General features: G+C 52.7%; 1 protein-coding gene across 1 annotated transcript in view; it reads right to left on the minus strand.

Annotated features, from left to right (window-relative positions):
• LOC135207393 (uncharacterized) overlaps positions 1-9,735 on the minus strand; it is a 170,362-nt gene that overhangs the window by 84,928 nt on the left and 75,699 nt on the right. The window lies entirely within an intron of this gene.

Raw genomic sequence — 9,735 nt, forward strand, 5'->3', positions numbered from 1 at the left:
GGGCGCGCTCGCGCCGAGTCATGTATTTTGGGCGGAAGTGTGTAATTGAAAAATGTAAGTACTTTTTTCATTATATTTTTGCCCTGTGCGTTCGTTACCGAGAGCGTGATTGCGCTCGGCACGAGCCTTTTATTTTGTATGATAAAATGCAATGAAAGTGGATTTGCAATGCAGTATTCTTTTCATTTTCATTTATTTATTTGCATAAAATTAATTTGGATCAATTTTCGCTCTTACCCGGGAATTGATCCTTACGATTATTTTCTGTGAAAGTGAAAATCGCAAGTGCAGTATTCTGTTTCATTTTCATATATATTTTATGATAGCATCATATTATTTGGATCAAGTTTCCGTTCTTACCCGGGAATTGATCTTTTCCCCTTTAAGTTCTATGAAGTGAATCGCAAGGGCAGTATTCTGTTTCATTTTCTATTACTTTTCACTGCTGTGCGGGGTAGGGGAAGCGAAGGTCTGCCAGGAAGTCGTCGGAAAGCTCTCCCGCGACTCCCTTGGTATCCGATTCTTCGTCTTCCTTCCTGCCCCCCCGGCCGCTCAGCTTCTTCGTTGTATTTTTGTATTTGGGGTCTTTCCTTGCGTTCGGGTGGGGCATGTCTTCCCCCCGCGCGTGAGGGAACCCCTCTTACTAATCTATCTATGCTACCGCAGGTGCTACATCCGTGGGAGACGACCTTGGACAGGTATGGACCACCGCGGCGGCAGGGCGTGCCTAGCATCCACGGGCTGCTGCAGCGTCTAGCGAGCTCTGGGGCGGTCTCCACTACTACCACGGCCGCTTATGCTGCTCCCCCCCCCCCCCCACCCCCCCCCCCCCCCCTCCTGGTCTACACTCCCCATGCTGTGTCGGTGACGCCGTCTGCCGCTACTAGGGCCGCCGCCGTACCGAGGGGGGGTGTTGCCGCCGCCGTACCGAGGGGGGGTTGCCGCCGCCGCCTGTTTTCTTCGTGTTGCCTGCCCCAGACTTCCGCTGTTCCAGCAGCTCGCCCCAGGACCGGCCGCCAGTACCCAGGTTCCGCTGGCTGCCGATGATTCTACGAGGCGATCGCTGGGCCTGCCGTACCTGCCGCTGATGTGATTCCCGCTGCTGATGTGATTCCCGCTGTTGGCTTGGCTGTCCCCCTTCTGGGTCTACCGCTGCCGCTGTTCCTGCCGCCTCCTGAGCTGGTTGCTGTTCCTGTCGCTCCTGGTTCCTGAGCCTGTCCATGCTGGTCCTGCCACCCACTGTGTCTTCCCCAGTCCCAGGTCCTTCCGGACAGGTGCAGTCGGGCCGTGTTGCTTCGGCAATAGCCCCGGCTCCGGCCTGGATGGAGGACCTGACGACTGTCCTGCGTGAGCTGACGAGGAAGAGGAAGAAGAGGAAGCTGTCATCTTCGTCTTCATCGTCTGCTGCTGCCTCTTCCCCTTCGACTTCTAAGGCCCATAAGCCGAAGAAGAAGAAGGCTGCCTTCCCCCCTAAGAAGTCTCCTTCGGGAACTTCTAAGGGCCCGTCCCACCCCGGTGGGACGGGGGGGTCCTTACTGCTGGTCCCCTCTGCCTTCCTTGGGAGCAGGGCCTGTCTCCCTTCCGTAAGGAAGAGATAGACGGGACCAGAGGGAGTATCGGTTAGCTCTGGTACTTCCTCGCCTGGTGCTAGCGGCGATGCCACTACGCCAGGTTCCGGCTTGGTCTCTCGTTCGCGAGAGATCCCGAGTGTACGTTCTCCCTCGGGAGACCGTGCAGCCAAGTTTCGGCGCCAGAGTTCGCTCGGCGCCAAGACGCGGCACGGAGCAGAAGGCTGGTGAGAGCCGCTCAGGTGACTCTCGCCAGGCCAGCGGCCGCTCTTGCAGCGACCAGCTGGTAACCCGGGTTCTCCCCCCTAAGAAGGCTCCTTCAGGACCATTCTAAGGCCCGTCTCGCTCCGGCGATTCGGGGAGTCTCTGCTGGTCCTCCTGCTCCCTCGGGAACAGGCCCGTCTCTTCTCTTACCAAGGAGAAGAAGATGGGGACCAGAGGAGTACCAGCTTCGGCTGGCACTTACCTCGCCTGGTTCTAGCGGTTCTGCCGCTAAACCAGGATCCGCCTCGGCTTCTCGTTAGCGAGAAGTACCGAGTGGACGGTCTCCCGCGGGAGACCGTCCAGCCAAAGTCTTGACGCCCGAGCTCGCTCGCCGTCAAGACCGAAGCGCGGAGCAGAAGACTGGCGAGAGTCGTGCAGACGACTCTCGCCAGGCCAATGGACGCTCTCGCACCGACCAGCTGGCTGCTCGGTTGACGTGACGGTCGCTGACAGCCACGGGTTGAGGCAAGGAAGGGGTCCCCGCGGCCGTCGGTACCAGCCACGGCTGGTACCAGCGGCTCGACGCGCCGAGAGTGGACGCTCGCCGTTCATCACCGCCGCGACAGCGAGCCTAGCAGGTCACCGACGCCGCTCCCATCGGGACCGGGCGGGAGACGGTAACCAGCAACACTCGCTGACGCTAGAGATCAGCGTCGACGTTCTCAGCCGAGCCTCTCGCCCCAGGCAAGTGGCAAGGCTAGGCCTGCTGCTCGATCGCCACCGCGGGTTGACGATCAGCAGCAGCCCTTCAAGCACGCTGGTCCTGCCAGCGAGCTAGGGGGGAGCGTCAGGTCTGCCTCTCCTGTACCTTCAACCTCCTCGGGCTACACCGGGTAGGAGCGAGGTACCTAGGAGTGATCGCGAGAGGTGCGCGCTCGCGATCCCGGCTATGACGCCGTATGGACCAGGCACGGTTCTAGGACCCGACCAGGACATACGCGCAAGTAGCTGGAGGCGACCGTCAGGGGTCTGCCGCTGTTCCTCCTTCTGAAGGAGTATCATCTCGGGATCTGTTCTTGCTGGAGGGACTGGACGGTCCTACTCCGCAAGACGCGGTTACTCCCGAGATACAGAGGAATTTTGCAGAAGTCATTAAGCTGATTCGTCAGCATAATGACCTTGCGGAAGGATTGCCGCTCCCCCACAGCAGAGCCCACGTCTCTGCTCGAGTCGTTTTTGGGGCCCGAGAGGGAACCCAAACCGACGGTAGGTCTGCCGCGATCGGAGCTTGCCGATTCTGTCTCGAACCAGAGTCTCTCGTCTCCGGACCAAGAAGGCTCTCTCAGTTCTGGCCGGTCGATTAAGCTACTTCCACCTCCTCCTCTACTGCGGACAGCGGCGTTTCTACGTGTCTTCAGACACCGTATTTAAATACTCCTTCGGTCCTCCTGAGAGGTTTCGACCTCGACGAGGACTGGAATGAGTCGGCGGACGGTATCGGCTCTCTCCTGTCAGGTGTCGATCAGCCCCACCCAGACGACGTTCACAGTGGCGGCAAACCCTTACCTACAGTGAGAGTTCGTAACCCTCCGCGGGAAAACGTTTTTCTTCCTGACGATACGTTTTCCCAGACTCTGAGAGGCCATCGCCGCAAGGCGATGGCTGCTCCTACTCTTCTCCAACTGCTAGTTCCACTGGGAAGGCGAGCGAGTTCCAATTCCTCACCCATTCCCTCCCTCTCCTCCTTACTGCTACGAGGGAAAGGGGAGGGATCCTACAGAGATTTCTCTGTAGGATCCCACGTTGGGGACTGCGCTACCGGGGGGACCTTCGGGTCCTACCTGACGTAAGCCCCGGTCGTTGAGGAGGGATCCTGCCCCATTCTCGATTTCTACGGGAATCGAGAGGACCACCAGCCGATATCGTTTGACGAATTCGGTGGGGGGTTTCGCAGACTGCTTAGAATTCTACGGAATTTCTAGCGCATTCAGTGTTAGAGTTTTTTACGATCTCCAAACCACTTAGGCGAGACCACGGTCCAAAGTGAGAGACGAGAATCCCCGATATGTTACACGATATCGGGAACCTCGCCTATGCTCGAATTCCTGGAATTTCTAGCATTGGGAAGAAGACTGCTGCTGAAAGAAACTATCTCACAGTATGCGACCAACCTGGAATAGAGAAGATCGGACGGGAATATCCAGTTTGGCTTGAACTATCGTCTGTTCACCATTGAAGCTTTCCTTCGAGGAAGACTTCTCCTTCACTCTCTTTGATAGAGATCGAAGGTGGTCGATCTCCAATCCTTATTTTGTTTTCTTGAAGGAAAGAATTTAGGATGGAGATCGTTGTTCAGAATCCTACAAATATACTACGTATATTAACCTCGCGACATGATTCTACTAAGCAGTTGAATTGTCCGAGGGGTAGGCGCATATCCTAGTTAATCTACGGATTGCGACTTAGAAGAGAAGTATTCTAATTGAACTGCAACTCGGGGTTGCCTGCAACCTCCCAGGAGTTTTCAGTTTCAATTTTATATACTTATGGTTTTGTCACGACAACACCATTTCAACTTTTATATTTACCGAAATTCGTTTCGCCTAAATATAATTGCTCGAGCATATCTTTTATGCTCGGTAGTCTAGCCGAACGCATTCCTTCGTGAATAATGGATTACCTGGCAACTCAGGATGACGAGGTCTGCGAGAGCTCAGGCTCAACTACTGCGTATGAACTGCCTGATAGCAGCTCAGTATCAGCTGGGCCTCCGAGATGCACGGTCAGTTATGTCTCTCTCTCCCCTGCATTGATTGACTACCGAACCGTATCTCTGCCCAACAATCATGGACTTAGGTCTCTGATTAACGGGGATTCTCGCAATAATGAAGGACCATCTACTGCTGTGACGCTAGATTCCATCGCCTTCGACATTGCGAGAATTTTCAACAGAGATATCTCTTGGACTCTTTCATCTTTCTGTTTACCGCACGGTAACAGAAGTCTGTACAAGTCTCCCGCGCTGCATCGCACTGCGATAATGCGAATGATTTTGCAGACATCTGAGTTTGTCTTCAAAATATCTCGTATTCGTAGGTGACAATTGTTCATTGTTCAACCCGAATTACAAGATGTGTCAGAAGACATCGCCTACTCTCCGACCTGACAGCTCTACTTCCAAATGTTCAGCCCATGAGAAGCAGTTCTTCAGGCGGCTTTCCCGTGTTTTCATTACTGAAGAACGCCCCGCTTTCATTGCAACTACGACTTCTCACCGGACAGCAATGAAATAGCGGTTAGCGTTTCAGTCATTTGTAAGCACAGGTTATGAATCTTGAGAATCCTTCTCTCGATTCGTCTGTGAAGACGTAGGTTGCATTCAATATCTACCTTCGTCTTCAACGGTACATAGTGTTTGTTTCTCCTTAGCTGAGATTCAACAACTAGAGATGTTTTGCCTTCAGGGACCTCGGTCTCTAGAAGGCAATTGACTTCGCCTGTTGGGCACATGCCTTAAGAGAATCATCACCTCGCTGTCGCCATTGGTGACAAATAAATACATTATTTGTTTGGTCTCTCGGCATAACCCTTTAAAGGCGAAGGTCACGTGACTTACTCGGATGCTTGGACAACTTGCCTCCTACCGAACGCAGTCAGTCGGCAGCTGTCAGAGCGCCCGAGTCAGTTACGAACTACGCTGTTGACTTAGTTCGGTTGTTACAGAGCAATCATTACTTCGTTTTAATAGCTGTCACAGTACCCATACCATCGACACCACCATGGAGTGTCGGTGTCCTATCCACTACCGAGAACTTCGCTGCCTGGGGATAGGAGGATGCGAGAGACTTCGTGGCAAACGGACAGACCAGTATGGGTACTGGACATCACCGAAGTAGAGAAGAGGGATAGGTCATGCGACTATTTCCTTCTTTTCCTCTGAGGAACTGCATGACTTCTCCTGCGAAGTCAAGCATCCAGGGGATGGGGATCCGTGACGCTCGATTTTGTACCGAACTTCGTAGCGAAGACTCAGACCCCTTCGGTCCCTGACGATCGGTTCGAGTCGTTCACAATCCCCTCCTAATGGACTTCACGCCTTCGATGCGAAGGAGATGCTGCCTTGTCCGCAAGAACTTCTCCGTGGCGCAGGTACTGAAGGCAGGGGTCTGGTCCAACCAGACCCACATGCCCTTACCTTCTACCTTCGGGATATTGCCCACAGGTCCTTGGATCTTTTTCCTTTGGACCCGTGGTGGCTGCTCAACACGTTGTGTAGCGAACCCAGACCCTCGCAGGCTGAACAGCATTGAGTCCTGGTGTGACCGTAAGAATGGATGAGTGAATGAGAGTGTGACTGGCTCCTCTTCCCATCTTTTCTTCCCCTCTACCTGTGGTTTAGAGGGCAACGGTCGTCACCCTGCTGGATAAGGACAAGATGCAGGTGAGCTACTCAACAGAGCCCCCATCCTATCCCTTTCACTAGGGATAGGAGCGTATATCCACCACTTCCTCCAACAAGGGGGAGGAAGTGGATGCCAGCTTGAGACAACCCATACTTTATGTTGCCTCTTGCAAAACAGGAACAAGTTCTTGCTTGCTGGTACGAAGAGATACGCTTGCCTCTCTCTTAGTACTCGGCCCAGAGGTCTGACCATTGATCCTGCGGTGCACACCCCGATCAATCGGACAGAGGCTTGGATCCCTCCCTCACTCTTACGACCAGGGAGGCATTCCAGGGATGGACGAACACCAGTCTGTTCATCAAAAGACTCAGATTCCTCCCACCAAGAAGTGAGTCTTCCTATTGTTAAAGGACCGATGGTTTGTATTACGTATCGGAACAAATGACAATTTGTCGAAAATTGCATTTTTTCCTAACTATACAAACCTGAGGTCCTTTACATATAGTCCCTCCTCATGCCACCCCTCACTCTGCGTATATTTTGCATGGGCCAAAAGCAAAAGTGATTTGTTTACCTCCCAGTCGCGCGGCGCGCGACTGTCGGACAAGCAGTTAACTACCGTTCTCCCCTTGTTCGAAGCTTACGACCGTTCCAGCTGCCGCTAAGCTACTTCCTATTGTTAAAGGACCTCAGGTTTGTATAGTTAGGAAAAATGCAATTGTCATTTTTGTTTGTTGTTAAGTTAGTGTTGTTTGCTTAGAGTTGTTGCGCCTCTGCTGTTGTCTTTGTTGTTGTCATGATTTCTTGGTGCTGTTAGTTGGTGTGTGTGTTGCCTTTTTTTTTTGTGTTGGTGGTTGGTTGTGCAGTGGTCTTTTTTTGTGTTTTATTGTGTTGAGTTTTTGTTGTGTGAGGTTGTGGTTGTGTTCCTTGGTTGTTTGCTGTGTTGTTGAGTTGTGGTTGTGGTCCTTGGCTGTTGTGGTTCTTGGTTGTTGTTGTTGTTATCAGTGTCTCAGTGGCCTTGACCAGCAGACAGCACAGCATAGCCCAGAGTATCTGGAGCGGTTGGTAAGTACTTTTTTTTTTTTTTTTTTTGTTTTTTTTTTTTTTTTTTTTTTGTAGATATGGTCAATTGCCCTGCGTGTATTCTGTAGTGTAAAGAGGAAAGTGGGACTGAGGGTGGATTTGGCAGCTAGAGTGATTAGATTTATGTGTGTGTGTGTGTGTGTGTGTGAGGGGGGGGGGGGGGGGGGGGGGGGGGTTGCCCAGCAGTTTTTTAAATTTTTAAAGCTTGTGATCCTGCCACAGCACTGGAGAGGCATTCAATCTCTCAGTGCTATCCATCCTGAACAGACTGACATATGTTTGGTAAGATGCTAGGATTGAACCAAAAGCATAGCCTCTGAAATCCTCTTCTTTCCTTGTTTAATTCTGGTATAACCAAGGAGTAAAGGGAAAAAAGAAAGGAGGATTGGCTGTTATTGCCCGTTCTTCTCTGTATCCCGGGGGTGACTGCGTACTGGGGCGACGGATCGTCAGGTCCATCCAGGCTGAGTCCCTCCCGAGACACACTTCTTTCAGCAGAAGCACTTCCTTTGAACGCTAGAAATTCCTGGAATTTAATAGCTGAGCAAGACTCCTGAATTCGTAATAACAATTTCCGGGAATGTCTGTCTCGACAGTGTGTTTGGAAATTACAAGAAAACCAAAACACTGAGATGCCAGAAATTCCAAGGAATTTGAACATTCAGCAAGATTCCCAATTATTGTAGTAACAATTATCAGGAATTTTTGTCTCACCCACTCTGGACCATGGTCTCGCCCGAGTGTTTGCAGATCGTAGAAGACAAAAATACTTGGAGAGTGCTAGAAATTCCAAAGAATTTTAAGCGCTCTGCTCTGCAGGATCCCTCCAATTCACCTCGCCCCTCCCGGCATAGCCAAAGGAAGAGAGGGAATGGGGGACGAAGACTGTACGCTCTTGCTTGCCTTGCCAGCGGAACTAGCAGCCAGAGAAGCGAGTCATGGACAGCCATCAACCTGCGGTGATGGCCACTCTGAGAATCTAGGAAAACGTTACCATCTGGAGAAAACGTTTTCCCGAGGAGGGTTACGAAACTCATACTGCAGGTGAAACGTCTGCTGCCAGCAAGACCAGTCGGTCACTGTGACTGTCGTCTGGGTGGGGCTGAGCATGCACCTGAGAGGATGATCGCCGGTCTGGCGTGAGTCACCTGAGCGACTTTTACCTTCCTTCCGGTCCGTGCCTGGGTCCTGATGGTGAGTGTATTCAGCCATCTGGTCCTTGGCTGCAAAGTAACCCGTAGGTGACCATACACTCGGTGACACTCGCTTGCGAGCAACTGAGACAGTTCCCAGTCCGGAGGCGGAACCTCTGGAGCTGGGAGCAGAAGTACCAGCAGTGGCTAGTACCTCCATGGTCCCCATCTTCTTCTTCCCTGAGGAAGGAGAGACGGGCCCCATTCCTGGAGGAACGGGAGGACCAGCGGAAGACCCACCTGACCTCATCAGAGCGAGACAGACCCTTAGGAGTCCCTGTGCGAGACTTCATAGGGAGGGGACAAAGCCACTTTCTTCTTCCTCAGCTGGGGGGCCTTGGAAGTCAAAGGGAAAGAAGCGGCAGAAGACGACGACGACACCTTCCTCTTCTTCTTCGCCATTTTCCTCAGGACGGCAGAAGGTTCTCCCATCCAGGATGGGGCTGTGGCAGCTGTCAAAGCAGCAGGCTCCAGCATGACCTGGAAAGGAGGACCTGATGGAGCAGCAGTGGAGAGAATGCTTCCCTGAGGAGGGTTACGAAACCCTCGTATGGCAGGTGAAGCATCTGCCCCACCATGACCGGTTGGTCGCACGAACGTGACTGTCGTCTGGGTGGGGCTGAACGTGCACCTGACTGGAGAGAGCCTAAACCATCCTCCAACTCGTCCAAGTCCTCATCGAGGCCGAAACTTCTCAAGAGGACTGGATGGGGAGTCTCCACCAGCCTCTGCGTGGATGGTCCAGCGGGACCATCACATCAACCCTGGGAACTGAGCAATCACCGTGAGAGTGACCACCGACAAGGCGAGAGTCACCTGAGCGACTAGCTCCTTTCTTCCACCCCGTGCCCAAGTCATGACAGTGAGCGGACTCAGCGTCAACGACTCTGGATACATGTGAATCTAAAGATTATGTGCACTTGGGGACTCGCGAATGAGTGCCCGACACAGAACTAGTCTTAAGGACAAAACCTCTAGGACGTGCAGCAGAAGTGCGAACCAAAGTTTGCGCTTCTATGGCTCCCGATATGCTAGACCCCGGGGACAGTGTGACGGTTCCTGTTCCTTCGGGAACGGGAGAGCCAGCAGAAGACCCAACCGCCTCCTCAGTTGAGGAGACAGACCCTTAGACATCCCGTGACGAGACTTCTTAGTGGGGGAAACAACCTTCTCCTTCTAAGGCAAAAAGCCTTAGGAGTCAAAGGGGTGGAGACTGATGAAAATATGATGATCTCGAAGAGGAGAATGACGACACTTGACAAGCTCTCGTCCTCTTCGATTCCT

The sequence above is a fragment of the Macrobrachium nipponense genome, chromosome 32, assembly GCF_015104395.2.
Source record: "Macrobrachium nipponense isolate FS-2020 chromosome 32, ASM1510439v2, whole genome shotgun sequence".
NCBI lineage: Eukaryota > Metazoa > Arthropoda > Malacostraca > Decapoda > Palaemonidae > Macrobrachium > Macrobrachium nipponense.